Source organism: Dermochelys coriacea, chromosome 2 (genome assembly GCF_009764565.3).
Source record: "Dermochelys coriacea isolate rDerCor1 chromosome 2, rDerCor1.pri.v4, whole genome shotgun sequence".
Lineage (NCBI taxonomy): Eukaryota > Metazoa > Chordata > Testudines > Dermochelyidae > Dermochelys > Dermochelys coriacea.
The window spans coordinates 195,527,587-195,545,485 of record NC_050069.1 but is presented as its reverse complement, the minus strand read 5'-3'; the positions used below and the strand labels follow the sequence as shown (position 1 = coordinate 195,545,485).

Here is a 17,899-nt window from a genome sequence, read left to right as displayed (position 1 = left end):
CTACCAGTGAGGAGAGCACAGCACGGTATGTAATACCCAGCAACACACATACTGCATAACACTCACTGAGGAGAGCACAACACAGTGTGTAACACACCACATACATATACACTGAATACCAGCCAGAGAGGAATGCACAACATGCAGTGTTTCACACAGCACTACCCACCACAGTACACACATAACATGACAGCCAGAGAGAGGAGTGCGCAACACAAAGTGTAACATAGCGCTTCCCAACAAACCGAGTACCTACCACAACACATACACAGTATGTAACACACATAGAAAAGTGCACAACACACACATACATAAGCAGTATTGCCATCTCCAATCATGCAAGAGCCATGAGTCAAATATTGTAAAGCAACCAAAAATCATGGTGTTTTTAATTATAAATTGGAAGGGGTTCTTTGGCTTTTGGTTTCTGAGCTTATAGTATGCACTTAGGTCATCTTTTCTACACAACCATGAGGGCTAGAAACTTTTTATTTAACAAGAAATGAGAGCTTAGATTCTCTGTCTTTTTGTTCTATGTTTGTACAGCACACTGGGGTCCTGGTCCATGACAGTGGCTTGTAGGTGCTACAATAATACAAATAATAAATCATGCAGTCTCTTCATTTCAACAGCAGGAATTTGAAGAAGCAAAAACAAATAACGTGAGAATCAAATCACCAGAGCTGGCAACATTGCAAAAGCAAGCTAACAATCAATGCATAACACACAGAGAGAGTAGTGCTCTACTTCAACACAAAGTGTATAACAAAGAAACACAGCACTGCGTATATAGCACATGGAAATAAGTGATAAACCTGCAGTGAGAGAGGTCTTGTGTTTCAGGAACAGGAGCTCTGAGTACAACGCCTGCTGTTGTCACAGACTCCCTGTGTAATCTTGGGCAAAGTACTTAATCTCCCCATACCTCAGTTCTCCATTGTAAAATGGGGATGGTAATACTTCCCTATCTCTTAAGTGTAAAGATACATTCTTTAATAAATTTGAGCCACTCAGATGCTACAACAATGGGGAACATATAAGTACCTAGACATATCAGACACAAAGGAGTGTGGAAAAACAACAGTGTGTCCACATCAACACAAAAAGAAAAGGAGTACTTGTGGCACCTGAGAGACTAAAAAATTTGAGCATAAGCTTTCGTGAGCTACAGCTCACTTCAACATGGGAAGTCTGGGACGGTCCTGAGAGACTGCAGAACCTGTGGCTGCAGGAGGCAGACACGGTGCTAGAGTTCTGTGGTGGCTTATTCACTCCTCTTGCAGGCATCATGTAAGGAGTGAGTGGGTAAATTGAACTTGGGCTGTGCCTTAAATTATGGAGCTGAAGATTGCTTACCTCCTAGGCTCTGGCCCTGTGCAGATTAAAACTGTCTGGTATGGCACTGAGGAAATCTCCTGACAGCTGAATGAGACACATGGCAGCAAGTGGTGGTGGGGAAGGAAGATATTTTACATTTGAGTTGGTGGGCAGGAGAGGAGGCCAACTATGTTTCCCCTGCTGGCTACCAGTTGCCTCAACAGCTGCCCTAATTGAGATCATCCTCCTGTCCACTTATGCTGTTCCTTACTGTGGGTTCATCTAAGCCCCTGCCCTCCTAGCCACATCATGCTGCTTTCAATTAAGGACTTCATCATGGAAATGTAGGGCTGAAAAGGACCTTGAAAGGTCATCAAGTCCAGGCCCTTGCACTAAGCAGGACCATCTGTCTCCTTTGGACAACTTTGTATTGCCTCTGACTAGGTCTTCCTCCAGGGCCATCTCCTTCTCCTTATCACTTCTTCTGTCCCCAACTTGGATCTTCTAGGGGTCCTTTTAGCAGGTGACGGCTTCTTTATTTTCATGTCCTCTCATTCCCTACAGCCAACCAATCCCTCCACCTCAGTCAGTTTTCTCTGTACCCTCAGTCAACCTATCCTCATTAATAGAAGTTGTGTGTACTTTTATAAAATAAATGAAACAATAGTATCCAATTTCAGTTATAAGCAGGGGTGGGACAAATAATTATACAGGGCAACCCAATTGAGGGGCTATGCAGGGGGCTCAGATGTGTTTAGTTGGCTTAAGTACTTATTTGCACCTATTACCATAGTTTTTGAGCACCTCACAATCTTGTTAATGTATTTATCCTTACAACATCTCTGTGAGGTAGGTAAGTACTATTATCCCTGCTTTACAGATGGGGAAGTGGGGTACAGGGAGACTAAGTGACTTGCCTAAGGTCACACAGGTAGTCTGTGGCACAGCAGGGAATTGAACCCAAGAATCCCAAACTGGTGCCCCAATCATTGCATCATCCTTCCTTTCTGCTTGAAACAGCCATGCACAAAATTCACAATAGACAGAATGTATATGCGCACAGACACATAGAAGCTCCAAATTAATGTAAATATTCACACACACTGCATAAATGATCACAACACAGGATATATATTAATATTCACACAGAGCGTATAAAGTCATCCACCTAGGGCATAGATTTACACAAACAGTGGAAAGCAAGTGGTGGTGGTATAACCCAGGAGAAGAATCAACCCTCTCTGTGGTTAATTTGTTTATTAGTAAGGACTGTGTGAATATTTGTGTTTGTTATTTTACTCTACATTCTCATTTTGCTTTAAGCCAACACATTCTCCGTGCTAACCTATACATACATATAATGTGTAACTTTGTACTCTGTGTGTTACTCTACACACTATATTAGTATTCATGTATACTCTGTGTGATCATGTATGCACCGTGTGCGAATATTTAACACAGAGAACATACAAAGTTTAAAAAACACAAAGATTGTAATTTAGTAAAATAATATACAGTGAGTCAATTACAACAGAGTATACAGCTTAATACAAATATTCACACAGTGCCTACATTCTCGGGGGGGAGGGGCAAACAGACGGGGGGGCAGATTCTCCTATCATAACAATTTACACTGAAGTACATGTAAATTTACTCCCTCATGGGGAGTTATGCCAGCAATGTTGGTTGTATTCACTGCCCTGTTTAGTGCTCCAAATGGTATCGTCAGGCCTCCTTTAAGATATGTCTGTCTACACTGCAGTTGGAAGGTGTGATTCGAAGCACAGCTAGGCAGACTCACACTAGCTCAGCTCAAGCTAGCAGACTGAAACTAACACTGTGAACATTGCAACACTAGTGATGGCTCGGGTTAGCCACCTGAGCTCAGACCAAGGGGGCTGGGCAGTATTGGACTTGGGCAGGTAGTCCAAGCCGGTGCCACAATGTCCATATTGATATTTTTAGTGCACTAGCTCAAGAGGAGCTAGCACGAGTTGATCTACCCATGTGGATCAACAGTTCGCCTCTCGATTCTGTTTGCTTATTTGCTTTTCCAGCCAAATTCCTCCTCTTCCTTTGCAAGTCATAACACTGGGTTCACAAACTATTTCTAGTTTAGCGAGTAAGAATGCCAACACAAACATTTGAAGGAACATGGGGGAAGCAATTGCTTACTGGATGGAACTTTAAGAACATCTGGAAAGGATTCTACAATTGACAAAGGTATGCAAACCTGCTGTCAGATACTGTGGTACAATATTTTGTATCATCTCCTGGATATTTTACTATACTTAAGTGAGAGGTTCAAACAAGAAACTAGACAGTCCTTTTCCACTGAATGCATCCGATGAAGTGAGCTGTAGCTCATGAAAGCTTTATGCTCAAATAAATTTGTTAGTCTCTAAGGTGCCACAAGTACTCCTTTTCTTTTTTACAAATACAGACTAACACGGCTGCTACTCTGAAACCTGTAGACAATCCTTGTAATGGTGATTTTTGGTGGGGGGGAGGAGGGGTACTTGAATTGCTTGCAAGGTATGATACTATGTTGTGAGATCATGTGGAAGCTATTTGAGCTGATACCATAAAGGTGACATACTTATCAACCTGAATTCAAAGTGAATTTATTAGTAGGATTACAAGAAAAGTACAGTGGACTATTTTTGACCAGGTTAGGAAAGCTAAATATTTCTGCATTGTGTTTGAGTGCACTCCAGACCTCTCTTGACTGGAACAAAATGTCTCAGGTGTCAAAGTATGATTGAGGTTTCAAAAGATGGAAAGATTTTTGAGAGCTTTGTAGATTTTATTGATATTCACACTGGCACAGCTCCCCTTTGTCAGAGCAGGTAGGTCCAATTGAGTATAGGCGCCAGGTGATGGGTGCTGAGCACCCACCGGCAACCCCCCTTCAGCTCCCCTTTTCTCCTACTGTCTCCCACCTGCCGGCAGGCCCCACTGATCAGCACTTCCCTTTCAGGGGAACAACCCTTTCCTCTCTCCCCATGCCTCAAGCCTGCCATGAACAGCTGTTTCACAGCATGCAGGAGGTTCTGTGGGGGGAAGGGAGGAGGAGCGAGGGCACGGCCCACTCGTGGAGGGGGCGAAATGGCACAGGAAGAGGAGTGGCGGAGCAGGGGCAGGGCCTTGGGGGAAAGGGCAGAGTGGGGGTGGGGCCTGGGGCCAGTGCCAGGTTTACAATGTCACCAGTGGCGCCATGGAGCCGGGTCCAGGCTCAGAAGGGGCCCCAGCCTGCTCTGCTTGTACTGTGCCCCGAGACCCACCCTGCCCACCACTTGCTCCTCCCCACCCGCCAGCTTTTCTCTTTCTCCTGGCCAAACCCCCAGTGCACCTCCAGCTCCAGGCAGTCTCTGCTTCCCACCCCCTATGCGGCCCCACCTGTCTCCCCAGACCTGAGCTGCCTGGGACTGATGCAGAAGCCTGGCCAGTCTCAGCCAGTTGTGGGGGGGACGGTGTGCGGGGCTTGGCTGGGCCCCTCCAAGCAAGTGGGTCCTGAGGGAGCCCAGGCGGGGCAGGCCCTGGCCTGGCTGATTCCCCACCCCGGGACCAGCCCAGGCTGCAATGGCAGCTCAGCCTGGCAGACACAGTTACATCCCAGCAGGGCTGGTGCGTGGGGCCGGGAGTCAGGGTGTAGGGAAGTGGGTCTCTGGAGGGTCTGGGGCGTGTGCTCGGCTGTGAAGGGGCAGGGAAGATATCTGTATGTTGGGGCAGTAGGGAGTGGGGGTTCTGTGAGGGGTGCTGGACAGTTGTGGCGTGCAAGGCGCTGTGCATTTGTGGCAGGGTCTGGGGAAGTGCTGGGCATAGCAGGTCTGGGGGGGGATCTGGCCATAGGGAATCGGGGGGGTGTTCTGGTGTTGAGCATGGGGGTTGTGTGGCATGACATGGCTCCACCACCAAGGGGAAGGGGCAAGCTGGCAGCACAGAGCCGGGTGGGCCATTGTGCGTCTGGCAACTGCCGGTTTGTAAATAGTGCCCTCGCACTGGGCTGGGCAGAGCTGCCCTGCTCTGTCCTGCCATGCCATGCCCCATTGCCCCTGGCTGGCCCCTCGTTCCGGGGACCGACTCTCCTGCGCCATACTCCATTGCCCCCAAAGGGCCCACCAAAGGTTAACTTCACAAAAGGTTAACTGGCCCTGCCTGGAGCAGAGCCGGGTCGAGCACCCCCTGGCACATTGGAAAGTCGGGGCCTGTGCAATTGAGCCAGTTAAAGCAGGCAGGGCTAAATATGGAGCTAAAAGACATGTCAGAGGGCAGCAAGGGGAGGAGTGATTGGGGCAGGCTGTGTCTGGGGAGAGGAGACACAGAACTAACTCTGAAGCAAGGGGCTCTGATGCCCGTGTTCCAGAAAGGGAGTAGAGCTGGCTGGGACTCGGCAACTGCAAGAAGCAGGATCACCAGAGAGCCCTGGGAGCAGAGTCTGTGAAACCCTAAGACAAAGGATGGGCTCAGGGACAGTTTGTTTTTTTGTTAAAACAAAAAGACAAACCTTTTAAAGGAGAATGGGTGTGGCAGTGTATCTTCAAAGATGGGGAGAAGCTTTGCCACATCACACACCAAAACGGGGAGTGTATTACCGAGATTATTTTAGAGAAACCAAAAAAAGACAGTCTAGAGATGGCTGATTGCAGGGGACAAAGCTATTACAATGGAGCTAACATGGCTGCAGCATGGTGTTCAAAATCAAATTCAGCAGATAAATCAGTATGTCTCTTGTCCCATGTGCTGTCCACTCATTGAATCTTGTTGGAGAAGCTGCTGCAATGTTTGTTCCCCACACTGTTCTCTTTTTTGGGGGGGGAGGGGGGCATTCAAAGATTGTATACCTTGTTTCTGCTTCTGCTAGTCATTGGGATGTGCTGAAAAAGCCTGTTAGCATTACATTAAAATGTCAAACCATGACAAGATGGTCAGCAAGAGCAGAGGCAATCTGTTCACTACCAAGTCAGGTTGAGGGTAATCTTGACACTTGAAATGGGATCAAGACTTCATGTAATCTTATGCCAAAATTTACGTTAAAAGATAATAGCTTGCAAACAGACATTTCATTTCTTGTTTTGCTCAAGCCTCAAGATGTGGAATATTATCACAAATTAACATTGTGAGCGAAAAATTGCAGAGTCCAGATCTTGACATTCAGATAGTTTGCTTGGGGGCCTTCAGTATGCTTTACCAGAATTACGATCTTATGGGTTCATTGCAAATAAGGAAGCTGTTGTTTCACAGGGTGAAATTTTAGGAATATCCACACAGTTCAAAGAGAAACAAAGTCAAAAGAGGAAAGCAATGCCAGGCAAACTTCAAAAGGATGAAAGGACATCAGATTCCAAAAAAAGTTTTTGAATGAGGTTAACAATATTAACACAATTGGACAACAAGATGCATAATTATAATGGAGTTGGAGCGAGGTTGGTTTTTTGCTGGGCAAGAAACAGAAAAGTCTCAGCAGCAAAGATGTAAAGGGACACACCCGAAATTTAGATGCAAGTTTCCCTAACACAGAAACAGCACTATGTATTTTTTACTGTTTTCCTGTAACCATGGTTGCTAATAAAAGGAGTTTCAGCAAGCTTTAAAATGAATTAAGACCCATCTAAGAATGTCTATGGGGCATGAAAGGTTAAGCTATCTGGCAGTTGTTTCTATAGCAAACTCAGAAGCAAGGCAGAGAGACTGGGATGAGCTAATTAATGAGATTACTCCAGAGAAGGCTAGGAAGATCCCTTTGTAAAAGTACTTAGTGGAAATTGGTTTTGTTTGGGCTTTTTTGTTGTTGTGGCAGTGGGAAAAGGGACCTGGATTTGTGTCTTTGAACCAGGGCCAGAACACCTTTCGCATTGCATTGCTCTGAAAAACAGGATATATACAATTTAGGTACACACCACCTCCTTTCTGCAACTACAACTCTTCCCTCTTTGAAGAATGTTCCCACAGTAACAGCTCTGCCAAGTTGCTCCAACTAATCCTCACTCCATTCAATACAACTACACCTAACAGTCAATGCAGCAAGTGTGTGTGTGCAGATAAACACTGAAATTTAAATCTGTGGAACACACCACAAACAATAGCACATTTTCTTAGGCCTTCCTCCTGTGTACCTATTGCAGACTCATAGATTTTAAGGCCAGAGAGAACCATTAGATCATTTGGTCTGACTTGTATATCACAGACCAGAGAATTTCATCCAGTCACTCCTGTACTGAGCCTGATAAATTGTGATCAACTAAAGCAGTGGTACTCAGACTGACGCTTCTGAGCTGCAAGTGGGTCTTTAATGCATCTCCTGCAGCTCTTTGTGGCACATGATATTAAAACACTGTGCGATCAGTTAATAATTAAATCATGCTGCTTTTACTGTGTTATTACCAATTGTAGTTGATAAAATAATACTTGGTCAGTCATTTTGCTGTGAGAATTTTATATATATATTCTTCATCATACTGTTTAAATATAAAATATATAACACTATAGTAAATGAAACAATGAATTCACACTACTCTGGCTCTTTTGGGTAAATGTTGAGTGCTAATTTGGCTCCTGAACTACTGAAGTCTGAAAAAAGAACAGAAGTACTTGTGGCACCTTAGAGACTAATACATTTATTTGAGCATAAGCTTTCGTGGGCTACAGCCCACTTCATCGGATGCATAAAATGGAACATATAGTAAGAAGATATATATGTACACATACAGAGAACATGAAAAGGTGGAGTAAGAGGCTAATTAATTAAGAGGAGATATTATCAGCAGGAGAAAAAAAAAACTATAATAGTGATAATCAAGATGGCCCATTTAGACAGTTGACAAGAAGGTGTGAAGATACTTAACATGGGGAAATAGATTCAATATGTGTAATGACCCAGTCTCTATTCAAACCCAAGTTAATGGTATGTAGTTTGCATATTAATTCAAGCTCAGCAGTTTCTTATTGAAGTCTGTTTTTGAAGCTTTTGTGTTGCAAAATTGCCACCTTTAGGTCCGTTACTGAGTGGCCAGAGAGGTTGAAGTGTTCTCCTACAGGTTTTTGAATGTTATGATTCCGGATATCAGATTTGTGTCCATTTATTCTTTTGCATTTAGACTGTTCAGGTGGCCAATGTACATGGCAGAGGGGCATTGCTGGCACATGATGGCATATATCACGTTGGTAGATGTCTGAGTATCCCCAACCACTGCTGACTCGTGTCCCAACATTTCCTCCATGATGCCACCTGTTCTGGTATCCTCCCCACACATATCCCTGCCCGTCCTCCCTCCCCACCCCCACCACACTTACACCAGCTCCACTGTCCTCCTTGCCAGTGCCACTCCATTTTCCTGGTGAGCATGGAGAGGCAGCAAGTGGTGGGACTGTCAGGAGTGGATGTTTCAGATGGAGGCAGGAAGGGGCAAGACAGTGGAGATGCAAAGTCTTCACCCCAAATCTGGTCCTAGCAGAGACAATGGAAGCTTGACTTGAATGGGGGGGGAGCTGAGCTTTAAGGGTAGGGGGAGGGGTGTGCCAAGGAGTCCAGGGTGCAGAGAGAGTTCTGGCAGCACCCGGGGGTTCTGACTACTGTGGGAGTTGGGGAGGGCAGTGGGGCAGGCTGAGAGAATGGCACAGCCAGGGTTGCTGTAGCAGTATGATGTCCCCACTCCCCTGCCCTGGGTGCCCAGAACAGTCACCTGCCTGGCCCCTTGCCCCTGCTGCCTATTTTGTGCAACTGACAGTGTATGGGGAAGAGGCTTTATACATCCATCTACAATACAGGTGGCTCAGAGAGGTGTGAAGTGGCCCATTCATCTCAATGATACATTCTCAGTGGAATGAACACCCTATAGAGATGAATACAGACTGAAACAATAGCTCTGAAATGTGTGAACTGCTCCATTCATCTCAGGCTTGGTCTACACCGCAGAGTTAGGTCAACATAAGGTAGCTTAAGTCAACCTAACTCTGTACACATCTGCACTACAATGTTGCTCCTGACACTGTAAGTTGCCCACTATACCAATTTAATAACTCCACCTTTGTGAGAGGTGTAGCACATAGGTTGACGTAGTAAGGTCGATGCAGTGTTAGGCTATGTCTACACTACTGCGGTAAGTTGACCTATGCTACGCAACTCCAGCTACATGAATAACGTAGCTGGAGTCAATATAACTTAGGTCAAGTTATCACGGGGTCTACACCGCTGTGGGTCGACGGAGGAAACTCTCCTGTTGACTTACCTTACTCTTCTCATCGGGGGTAGAATACAGGGGTCAATTGGAAAGTGATCTGCCTGTCGATTTCGTGGGTCTTCACTAGACCCGCTAAATCGACCACTGGTGGATCGATCTCAGAGCGTTGATCCTGGCTGTAGTGTAGACCTGCCCTTAGTTTAAACACCGTGTTGCTTATATCAGACTGCTCCGGCTGTCAGCCAAAGCTGGGCAGTGGGCTCTAGCTGTCAGTGCCCCACACTGATAAGTAAATCAGTGCAAGCGCTCCTGGTGAGGGGACACACTGCAGACAGAAGGAGCTAGTATGGATATGCAAAACTGATTTAATTACTGTGGTGGCTGTACGTTGACATAAGTAGATTTAATTTTGTAGCGTAGATTTGCCCTCAGTTCCATTCTCACTGCCCCAGTGTCAGTGCTTGTGAGCCTGTGCCAGGCACCAAGCAGTGTCATTCTCACTGCAGTCTCGGCCGTGTGCACTTAATGCATGCTCTGAGCACACCTGTTATCAGCTTCCCACTGAGAGGGTCAGAGCCCTCCCACCTAGACTCTGGGGGGAAGGAAGGAAGAGGGTTCAGAGGAGGAGGTCCCACCCAGATCCCATGGGAAGGTTAGGGAGAGAGTTCTCTTCCCCCTCCTGACCCCCTGGAGATAGTTAGAGCCCTTATATACTACTACTACTATACTACTGAGGGTGCACTTCCCAAAACTATTTAAAAAAAAAAAAAACACCTCGACAGATGTTCAGTGGCCACAGCATGTCCACTTGAGCCACCCAGTTACTATGACAACAGCCTGCCTCTTGATTTAACAGAGCGTGCATATGGTGGGGGTGTTTTGTTTTTCCTTTGGCTCCAACCTCTTGCCTAACTTAACCTGAATGACTTCTTCAGTACAACCACTCCCAAAGGAATAGAGAATGCATGCACTTGCTGAGAAATTCCAAGCGACTGAGATCAGTGTGGGGAGGATCAGGGCCATAGTTTGAGTCTCAGGTGTGTGCAAACAAAAGTTAGCAAATAAGTTATTTTTATAAAATGTCATTTTAGGGGACTGTACCTCAGGAACCCCTTGCTCAAACAACGCCAAGCTTGGACCACTAATACTACCAGCACCTTCATAAGCCCCAGCATATGTTAAGAAAATCTAAGTAAACATACAGATTTTAGAGCACTTGGAAGAGCTGACCTTTGAGCAATGCTTTCTGTTTAATCTGAACCTCAGCAGATTGTGCTCTGTGTAAGGCCTGGGACATGGGCAGTTTGACCTAGTAGTCAGAGCAGCAGTCAGACCAGGTGTCAAATATAAATGGAAGGGTAAACACCTTTAAAATCCTTCTTGGCCAGAGGAAAAATCCTTTCACCTGTAAAGGGTTAAGAAGCTAGGATAACCTCCATGGCATCTGACCACAATGACCAATGAGAAGACAAGATACTTTCAAAGCTGGAGGAAGGGAGAAAGAAACAAAGGATCTGTCTGTCTGTGTGCTGTTTTTGCTGGGGACAGAACAGGAATGGAGTCTTAGAATTTAGTTAGTAATCTAGGTAGATATGCATTAGATTATGATTTCTTTAAATGGCTGAGGAAATTAAGCTGTGCTGAATAGAATGGATATTCCTGTCTTTGTCTTTTTTGTAACTTAAGGTTTTGCCTATAGGGATTCTCTATGTTTTGAATCTGATTACCCTGTAAGGTATTTACCATCCTGATTTTACAGAGGTGATTCTTTTTACCTTTTCTTATATTAAAATTCTTCTTGTAAGAAATTGAATGCTTTTTTCTTTGTTCTTAAGAGCCAAAAGTTGGGTCTGTGGTCATCTATGCACATTAGTGAAGATTTTTAATCAAGCCTTCCCGAGGCAGGGGTTGCAAGATTTGGTGAGGATTTTGCGGGGAAAGACGTTTCCAAACAACGCTTTCCCAATAAACCCAGTCAAATGTTTGGTGGTGGCAGTGGAAGTCCAAGGGCAAAGGGTAAAATAGTTTGTACCTTGGGGAAGTTTTAACCTAAGCTGGTAAAAGTAGGCTTAGGTGGTTTTCATGCAGGTCCCCACATCTGTACCCTAGAGTTCAGAGTGGGGAACCTTGACACCAGGACAGATAGTAGGAGGTCAGAGTCTGAGACAGGCCAGAGGGAAAACCAGTAGTCAGATTTCAGGAGGCAGGAAGGTTCAGCTTACTGCACGGGAAACACTCCAAAGCAGGATGAATTTACTTGCACGAACAACTTCCTGTTTCTGTGCTGGGATTAAATAGGAGCTGTGAACTAGTCAGGACCACAGCATTCTGCCAGTCAGAGTTCAGCTCCTATTCTGACAACAGTTAGCAGATCACCGGGTGGCAGGTTGGAGTTTACTAGTACTGAAGAGCCCTGTGGACTAGCATTCCAGACCTGCAATCCCTGACACTCCACTACGATTTTAGACTATTGTATTGGTTTTGCCTCCCAATGTTCTGCCTCCTAGGTAACGTTTCCCAGATAGAGGTTGGATGAGAGTTATCCTGGGATGAGCTTCTGTCAAGGTTCCTTCCCCACTCTGAACTCTAGAGTACAGATGTGGGGACCTGCATGAAAAACCCCCTAACCTTATTTTTACTGGCTTAGGTTAAAACTTCCCCAAGGTACAAACTATTTTACCTTTTGCCCTTGGACTTTATTGCTGCCACCATCAAGCATCTAACAAGTATAGAACAGGGAAAGAGCCTGCTTGGAAACATCTTTCCCCCCAAAATCCTTCCCAAACCCTACACCCCCTTTCCTGGGGAAGGCTTGATAAAAATCCTCACCAATTTGCATAGGTGAACACAGACCCAAACCCTTGGATCTTAAGAACAATGAAAAAGCAATCAGGTTCTTAAAAGAATTTTAATTGAAGAAGAAGAAATAGAATCGCCTCTGTAAAATCAGGATGGTAAATACCTTACAGGGCAATTAGATTCAAAACATAGAGAATCCTTCTAGGCAAAACCTTAAGTTACAAAAAGACACAAAAACAGGAATATCCATTCCATTCAGTACAACTTATTTTATCAGCCATTTAAACAAAACAGAATCTAAGTAGATTGCTTATTAGCCCTTTACAGGAGATCTGACCTGCATTCCTGCTCTGGTCCGGGAGGGGGGAAAAAAAAAAAAACCCACCAAACACATACAGACAGAGAGAACCCTTTGTTCCCTGCCCCCCACCCCCTGGGAACAAGGCCTGGTCTACACGTAAAACTTGCATTGACATAGCTATAGTGCTCATGTGAAAATTCCACATCCTGAGTACTGTAGCTATGCTGACCTAACCCCCTGGTGTAGATGCAGCCAGGTCAATGGAAGACTGGTTCTGTCAACCTAGCTATTGTCACTCGCAGAGGTGGAGTTCCTACAGCGATGTGGAAAGTCTGTTTGTAGGCTAAGGGGTTGCAGCAGCATAGCTACCGTGCCATAGCTATGCTAGTATAGCACCCACAGTGTAGACAGATCTGAGAATTTTCAGCAATTCTCCCACCATAGACTTTGCACTGGTGCTAACAATTGCAGCAGGGCTACTAGACACATGTATTTTTACCTGCACAGCTTGCAAAATGGTGATAAAAATTGCTGCACCTACTTGATTTTAGCATTTCCATCATCACTACCACTAATAGTACTGCCTTATTGCGCTGTCCTCTTGACAAAGTATTCCTCTCAGATGCCATTCTTATCCCTATTATGCTTGCCTTTATTACCTCAGATTGGCCTCATCTAGCAGACAAAGGCATAAAATGCAGTGGCAGGAAGTTGGAAGCTAGACAAATTCAAACTGGAAATAAGGTGGACATTTTTAACATTAAGAGTAATTAATCATCGGAACAATTTACCAAGGGATGTCATGGATTTTCCAGCACTTGCAATCTTTAAATCCAGATGTAAATATATTTCTAAAAGATATTATCTAGTTCAACCGTAAATTGGGTAAAATTTTATGGGATGTGCTATCCTGGGGGGTCTGACTGGAGAAGTATAACAATATTTTATCTAGTCTTAATCTATGAATGAGTCCATGAAAAGTGTTCTGCTTGGGGCTACCCTTAGGGTGACCAGACAGCAAGTGTGAAAAATCAGGACAGAGGGTGTGGGGTAATAGGAGCATATATAAGAAAAAGACCCAAAAATCAGGACTGTCCTTATAAAAATCAAACTTCAGCTAGCACAGAATGAGGCAATGTTCCCACTCAGTGGTATTCCAAATACAAATTATATCTCAGTGATATTTTTTTATACTGCACCGAGTTCGCATTTGTTTCCAGTCACAATTCAACATGTTGATTTCAACCTTTAAAGTCCTATGTGGTCTGGGTCATGGTTATCATACAGATCATCTCTTTTCCTATGTATATGTACTGCAATTAAGATCAGCTGGTCCACTGACTAACCTCCTGCAATTTGCTCTCTTGAGGCCTGAAGGCAGGGCATTCTAAGTAGGTGGCTGTCTGGTCTTGAATTCACTGCTTCAGTTGGTCTGACCTAAATTGTCTGACCCCTCAAGAGACTTGAAAAGCACATTGTCCATGCAGGGACAAATTCAAACTCAAAACTTTGTTGAGTCTAACTGATCTACATGCGTTTACACCAGGTCTGAATCCAGTCTTCTGGCTTTTCCTGAGCAGTTGCTATGGGAATTGTTTGTTTATTTACATATTTTGGAGAGCTGAGTCGTTCCTGTCTAACCTGTCAAGTTTCAATGTTTATTACATACATTGCATGATATTTTAAATGAAAGTAAATGTACTTAGCTGTACACATACTATATAAAACTGTATACATATTCAATATTATACCTCATTTGAAAAAAAATTGTTCATTCCAGAAATATTTCTCATATAGTAACAACATACAACACGGTGTGTATAATGACACAGCATGTTAACTGGTGGCTCAGCCTTTGATCTCATGCTTTACCACTATCAATTTGTATAATTAAGCAATAAGCCAATATAAATTATCGTCCAAGAATACTAATAGAACCAGATTCTGATACTCACTGAGTAAGGGTAACATCTTAGGGTTTGTCTAAAGTTAAAACACTGCCGCAGCGCAGCTGTAGCATTCCAGCAAAGACACTACTTACATCAACAGGAGGGCTTCACCCATTTGGGGAGGTCAACAAGAGAATTCTGTCAACCTAGTGCAGTCTACATCGTGGGGTAGGCCAGTTTAACTGCGTCACTCAGGGGCCTGAATTTTTCTCTCCCCTGAGCAAGGTAGTTGTACAGCCCCTGTTTCCTTGTATAGACCAGGTCTTAGTCCACAATGACTTCAAAGGTGGCCCGCAATGAATTCACCATTTAAAAAAAAAAAAAACACACAATCAAGAAATGATTATGATAAAGATGAAGCACAAAGCATGAGCATAATCTGTTCCAACATTAGGAAAAAAATAAGATACTATAACTTTATATAAAGTATACTTTTATATAATATTTGTTTATGCAGAAATTACATACCATCATTTTGGAACTGAACCTGCAAGCTTCCCATGCACAGAACTCCCCTGAAAGCCAATAGGAGTTCCTCACACAGTATGACTGAGCTTTTTCCACATAGTAATACATCTACAGGAAATAGGCGTTTCACCCCATAGACTTGATAAAAGGTTGAGTGTGTCTGAAATTGTTTCTGTAGCTGTGGCACCTCTGAATAAATAAATCATAATATTCCATCGTTCTTGCATAAATAAGTTTTAAAAGTGTACTAACTGGTTCCCACTCTCCCAAAAGCTAATGGTACCCTGTGGCCCTAGTCACCAGCTGGGAATACACAATCAGCCATGGCCAAGTTAGTTGTCTGTCCCTTTCTTCAGGGCTCCATTTTTTGTCTTCACAAACAAGAAAAAAAAAGGGTGCAAAAAGTAACAATCTGGTTAGAGGCCTGGGGTCCTCTGGTCTGTAGTAGCTAGCAGGTAGGGCCCTCTCTCACCCCACGGGGGGGTTCTGTGGACTCTGCCTGCAGCCTCCTAGTCCAATCCTCCCCTACCCCTGCTTGTCCCCCTTTATACTGTCCAGCTGAGAATGGCACAAATCATGTGGTGCTGATAAGCTGCGTCAATGGCTTCCCAGCACCTGCCTGTTGGACTTCTCTCTGGAGCAGGTTCAGCTGCTCCCCAATCACTGGGCTATTAAAGGGGCAGATTGCCCTGTTACACGAAAGTTAAAATGAAATGCAAAATCCTTAAAACAAATCCTGACATTTTTATTACCTGCTTACGGCAGTTAAATAAATTTAAACCTTTAATAAATTCAATACACTAGTGCCATATGCTTATCCATTCAGTTTTAATCTCAGCTATCAATAGCAAAGCCATTTTAAAATTACGTATGCGTGTAAATGTCCAAAACTTTGCTTTAAAATGTCTGATCTCTATAAAAAGAAAAGGAGTACTTGTGGCACCTTAGAGACCAACAAATGAATAGCTCAAAAAAGCTTATGCTCAAATAAATTTGTTGGTCTCTAAGGTGCCACAAGTACTCCTTTTCTTTTTGTGAATACAGACTAACACAGCTGCTACTCTGAAACCTGATCTCTATAATTGCTCCAAGCCAAGACTGGCAAATTTCTGTGTGCAGAACTTTACCACAGAATGACTGCTGTACAGCCAAATTATAACAGTTGATAGTGAAAATGCTGGCAGGTGCTTACACAATATTTTTAAATATAAAGAACCCTTCCCCCATATGAGTTGTGTGTATTGATGAGTATGTCAAATAAACAGAGCATTCAGCACATTAATTAATTAGCTAAAGTTCTGGGTTCTTTCTCCAGTAGTTTACAGATCCCAAACAGACTACAGATCACCAGCTTCTGTTCAGTGCAGGGGTGAAAATAACTTAAAGGACTTACCAGTATTGGGGTCCTGGGCAAGGTTGGGGGGGCAGCTCCGGGACCCCAGAAGGGCCAGGGACTCAGGTGGAAGGGGCAGGGCTGGAGCCAGACTCCCCCAGCCAGCCCTTCAGCACTGCCCAGCCTGCACTGCCTGGCGCTCCGGCAGCAATTTAAAGGGCTCAGGGCTCCGGCCACTTAAATCGCCAGGCCTCGGGGCAGCTGCCCCTTCCTCCTCCCTCCCCCCCATCAGTGGCCCTGCCAGTACAGTCGGCTATGTACCAGCGGCCACTTTCTTATCAGTACGCTGTACCGGCCCGTACTGGCTTACTTTCACCTCTGGTTCAGTATGACACCTCAGCACAAACTTTACTGACTTTACAGCTGCCACTGAAGAGCACTAGGGCTGGAAGCCCATCAAAGCATGGTAGGTTCATATCTAGGGCTTTTGATTTTAACCTATAAACACCAATAACACCCCCCATAAAAAAATCAGTGTTTATCCAGAAAACACAAGAATGGTTACTTGTATCTCAAGCCTTGTCTACAAAGAGCAATAATGTGGATTACAGAGGTGTGATTTCTAAAGCACACTAACATGTTGCACATTAATTGATCTGTGTAGACCCTGCTGGTGCACACTAGTTTAAAACAGTACTACATTAAAGTGCACTAAGGAACATTACAAGGAGATTACTTATTACACAGTCTACACCACTCTTTACAGTCTATACAAAGAGCCCCAATCCCTCTGATTTTTGCACAAGTGCATAGAACTGAAAAATTGTTAAAAATAACCACCAAAAATGAAATTAATAAACCCTGAAAAACAGAAACCCATGTCATATCCCATGCACTCGCCTTCTGTTGGGAGGGAAGAGATTCTCTTTTGTTTCTTCTCTGCCCTGGAAAGAAGGGAGTGCCTCTTCCTATTGCCTCCATTGAGTTTCTTGGTAATGCACACTCTCTCTTAATCTCACCTGACCCTTGACATGAGGATCCAGTGGAGCCCAGACCATCTGAACAAAAGGGCAAAGTTAAAATTCTGTCAATCTGGGTTCTAATTCCATGCAGTCAATCTTAACTTTTGAAAACTTGATTTCTCTCAAGTTTTGCATCAATGCTAGGTTTTGATACAAACTTTCCTCCTTTTGTTTTCAAAGGAAGAAAGAAAATTTGAATGATGTAGAACAAGCAAATTACAAGTTAGGGAAGCTAGAGCTTTTCGGCTTGACATCTCCTGAACTCTGTTCTCTTTTTAGTATGGGACGTCTGAAGCCAGCATTCATGGGCAGTGCGTGAAGTCCCCCTCAGGGAGGCTAGCTCCCTGCGTGGCTGAAGGAACCCTGGTCAAACAGCCAGGAACACCAGCTGCCCCTCCCCAGTTGAGTTGGCTGCACCCTGTCTGCCAGCCAGCATGACACCGGCTTGACCCCCAGGCCAGCCCAAGCTGCCCCAAGCCACTGGCCAGCCAAGCTTTGAGCTTCAAGCTGCCGGCCTGAGCTGAGCCCCC

At 44.4% G+C, this 17,899-nt stretch overlaps 1 long non-coding RNA gene across 2 annotated transcripts in view; it reads left to right on the top strand.

Moving 5' to 3' along the window:
* Positions 1-17,899, top strand: part of LOC119850506 — a 34,869-nt gene that overhangs the window by 399 nt on the left and 16,571 nt on the right. The gene's annotated exons all lie outside the window — the stretch shown is intronic.